Genomic DNA, 4502 nt, shown 5'->3' with positions numbered 1-4502 from the left:
ATCAGATTGAATCTAGGGAAAACTTGCTCTTTTAACATCACATCAGACGGGGGCAGCCAGGCTCTGATCACTGTGGTGGGCAGTTTCACACAGAGACGAATATGATATGGGCCCTGCCCTCAGTGAACTTATAATCGAACATTCAGGTCTTAATATTTTGGGGAAAGCAGGAAATAGGAAGAGAAATCTGGCCTTTTTAAATAAAACACACACACACTCAATAACCTGATGTCTTAAAATTATACTATAAACAAAAGCATTCTGAGAGGTCAGAGTCCAGCTAATGTCCCAGGGAAGCAGCCCGAGGCAGGGAAGCTCCGTGGTGGAAAGCACAGGCCCCGCAGACTAGTGAACCTGGGTGGAGGCCAAAATTACCAGCAAGGTAACCACAGAAGAGGTGCTTAACCTCTCTCTGCCTCAATTATCTCATCTGCAAAACAGGTACAGCAATGTACTAGTACCAACCTGAGAGGAGATGCTGCCGGAGGTGCATAGAAAAGGGTCTGACACACGGTAATGCTCAGGAAAGAGGAGCTGCAAGTATTCTGAGACGTATAGAGAAAACGGGCGTTAAGCAGAGGGACTAGCAAGACTCTGAGGCCTGATACAGAAGAGACCTTGGGCCCAGGCCGGGTGGCTCAGTTGGTAGAAGCGTTGTCTCATACCAAAAGGTTGTGGGTGCAGTTCCCAGTCAGGGCACATAAAAATATGTCCTTGGGTAAAGATTTAAAAGAAAAAAGAAAAGAATCCTGAGTATTCCCTCTGCCTGTCACAGGAAGCCCTGAATTGCTAGCTCCACAGCAGCAGGTTAGAGACCTGCTTCTTGGGTCTCTTCACCCAAACTTGCCTCACTTTGCAGAGGGTCACCATTGTCTTGAATGCCTCCTAGGGGCCAAATTCGGCTCACAGAGCTATCAGGCCCTGAAGCTGGAATTGAAATTGTAAAACTAGCCATTACCTGTCTACTAAAAATTTGTCAGCAGCTCCTAATGGCCTTCATGTGAAAGTGACAAAAATAAGCCACTAACACTGGTTGGAGTGGTGGACACCGACCCAGCCTCCCAGACAGGGACCTGAGCTGGTCTGTCCCAGGCTGGCCAATAGTGGGTGGTTCTTGACTTCACACAGGAAAGATTTCACATACCAAGTCCAGGTGAATCTGAGAGTATGTGTGTTAAAGCTGGGGACAGTGAAGAAAGGAAGGGCCTAAGATAGAAGCAACAGCAGAAAGTCTAGGTGGGGCTGCTTTGGCTCTAAAAATGTTATAGGAAAGAAATGAGCCAGGCAGGGCTGCTCTGGTTCACTGGAAAGTTAGAGAAAAGGGGGCTTGGAGGTAGTGTCAGGGGGTTATCTTGGGAAGCGTTGCTGCTGCCCATTGCTCCTCTGCTTGCAAGTCTGAGAGGGTGGAAAGACATGGGCGTACTCCTGGGAGGGAGAGTGCACCCTGGTTCCTTCAACTTGAGGGTTTTAAAGGCTGGGCATTTAGGGGAGGATCTCAATAGAATATTCATCAGTTCATGTTTATGTGCCAAAATGAGGTTTATTTTCTTAATTTCATGTCCTTGGGTGTGGTTGGCACTAATGGGATTTCTGCTGTCTCCCTGAGTAGGATGATTTAAGTTATTTACCCTCTGGTTGGGGAGAAATGTAAACCATTTGCTCCTCAGTGTCCTTGGGTAGTTAGGGAAGATAGGATTTTGTGATTTGCTAGATGGCTGTAAACTGCTTGGCCATTTAATTATCTGTCTCAGTTTCCCTAACCCACTTGTCCTGGCTTACTAGCCTGTCTCATTAAGACCTTTTAAAATGCACATACTCTGTGGCCTAAGAAAATATTTTTAAAATAATTATAAAGGCATTGTTTATTAAAATACATTTCATTTGCAAAATGTAATAGAATCAGCTGTTAACCTGTATATACATTTTTTGGGACATTCTGTATACACAGACTTCCTGTCAAGATAGCATTGTAGATAAACACAGTACTCACCTCCTCCCACAACCACATCAAGATTATAACTAAACTACAGATCAGCCATCATTCAGAACTGCCTAAAATCTAGCTGAATGGAAGTCCTACATCGAGACTAATAGAAGGAGTGGAGATGAAGAAAGGGCTGGTCCCACATCCACATGTAGTACGTAAAAATCAGGAGAGAGATTTGGGCTGCAGAGATCCCCCTGAGGAGTGAGGGGTCCCGGGCCCCCCGGCCAAGAGTTCCAGTGCCAGGTGAGAAGTCCCCATAACTTGTGGATATTAAAACCAGTGGAGACTGTGGCTGAGGAAGACAGAGGCTGCTGGAGTCCCAGACAGTTCCTCTTAAAGGGCCTGCACATGGACTCACTTTGACTCACTCCCTCTGAGCTTCAGCACAGGGGCAGCAGCTTGAAAGGCACCAGAGACACACAGGGAGAAACCGAATTGTCCAACATCAGGGAGAGAGCTGGAGGTAGTGCTGGCAGAGGCCACTGTTCCTTTTCTGGAACCCTCCCCAACACACACATATACACAGAGCCAGCAGGCGGGTGCTATATCTGAGTCTCCATCATCCTGGCTCACACTGTTTGCCCCCCCCAACCGATTCCCTGAGACCCCACCACACCCAACCACACCCAACTTTCAGGCTCACCAAAGCTGTTTCCAGTGGCTTTTCCATACAAATGGCCTGTCTTGGATCATGCTTCAGATTTTCCAAACAAGCAGCATTTGGCCTCAGCAAGTCCCATAACTCTGGCTAAGTGGCCCCAGATCTAGCGCTAGTATAACCAGCCTTGGTTCAAAGCATGGCCTCTTTGGGTACCTCCAAGCCCAGCACAAGTAGCAGCCATCTACAGATTGCTTTGTAGTTCATGCTGGATGGTGACAGGCAGAACACAGGCAGCAGCTGACCTTGACCTGCACCTCCTGGGAGGCCCCAGGGCCATTGCACCCAGTGGACAGCTTCAGACCACGTCAAAGCATCACCACCCAACCACCTCCACAAGCAACACAGTCAAAGGGCAGACTCAGCAGGCACCAGAGCCCTGCTGAAGTCAGTCCTGTTCTCTGGGGTGGGCCCCTACACAGCTGATCCTCTATGGTGGTTAGAGGTTGGTTGTAGGTGATCACACCTTTGATGTGCCAACAGCAATTAAGGCTCAACTACAAGAGGAGGGTGTACAAACCCATACGGGTGCACACTTCAAATGCCTGGCCTGTGTGAACAGGGAGGCTGTGCCACTGGATGCTCCATAACACCTACTACCTTAGGCCACTCCACCAAGCCTAGGAGAGGTAGGAGCTCCACCTGATACATAAAACGAAACACAGGAGGCTGCCAAAGTGAGGAGACAAAGAAATATGTCCCAAATGAAAGAACGCAACAAAACTCCAGAAAGAGAACTAAACAAAATGGAGACAAGTAATCTACTAGACACAGAATTCAAAGCACTGGTTATAAGGATGTTCACTGAACTTAGGGGAAGAGTAGATGAACTTCAACAGCATAAAAAGTAACATAAAAACCATGAAAAAGAACCATGAAGGACACACTAACTAAAATGAAGACTACTTTACAGGGAATCAACAGTAGAGTAGATGAAACCAAGAATCAAATCAGCTATTTGGAAGATAAGGAAGGGAAAAAAAAACCACTCAATCAGAACAGAAAAAAAAAATGAGGATACTGTAAGGAGCCTTTGGGACAGCTGCAAGTGTACCAACATTTGCTTCATAGGGGTCGCTGGAAGGAGAAGAGAGGGAGCAAGAAATTGAAAACCTATTTGAAAAATAATGACAGAAAACTTCCCTAACTTGGTGAAGAAAATAGACATATAGACATATAAGTCCAGGAAGTGCAGAGAGACCCAAACAAGAAGAACCCAAAGAGGCCCACACCAAGACACATCATCATTAAAATGCCAATAGTTAAAGACAAAGAGAGAATCTTAAAAGCAGCAAGAGAAAAATCAGTTAGTTACCTACAAGGGAGCTCCCATAAAACTGTCAGCTGATTTCTGAACAGAAACTTTGCAGGCCAGAAGGGAGTGGCAATAAATATTCAAAGTGCTGAAAAGCAAGGACTTACATCCAAGATTACTGTACCCAACAAAGCTATCATTTAGAATTGAAGGTCAGATAAAGAGCTTCTCAGACAAGAAAAAGCTAAAGAAGTTCATCACCACCAAACATGAAATGTTAAAGGGTCAAAGAAGAAGAGGAGGAGGAGGAGGAGGAGGAGGAGGAGGAGGAGAAAAAGAAGGAAGGGGAAAGGGAAAGGGAAGGGGAAGGAGGAGAAGGAGAAGGAGAAGAAGGAGAGGAGGAGGATGAAGGAAGAGGAGGGGAAGGGGAAGGGGAAGGAGGAGAATAAATATGAACAATAAAATGGCAATAAATACATACCTGTCAACAATTGAATATAGAAAACAAAATAAATGAATAAGCAGACAGAAATATATGGATAGCCACAGAAAACTTTTTGACAGTTGCCAGATGGGGACAGGGTTCAGGAGATGGGTAAAAA

The sequence above is a fragment of the Myotis lucifugus genome, unplaced genomic scaffold (assembly GCF_000147115.1).
Source record: "Myotis lucifugus unplaced genomic scaffold, Myoluc2.0 scaffold_355, whole genome shotgun sequence".
Lineage (NCBI taxonomy): Eukaryota > Metazoa > Chordata > Mammalia > Chiroptera > Vespertilionidae > Myotis > Myotis lucifugus.
The sequence above is the reverse complement of the archived record's forward strand: the minus strand, read 5'-3'. Positions refer to the sequence as shown.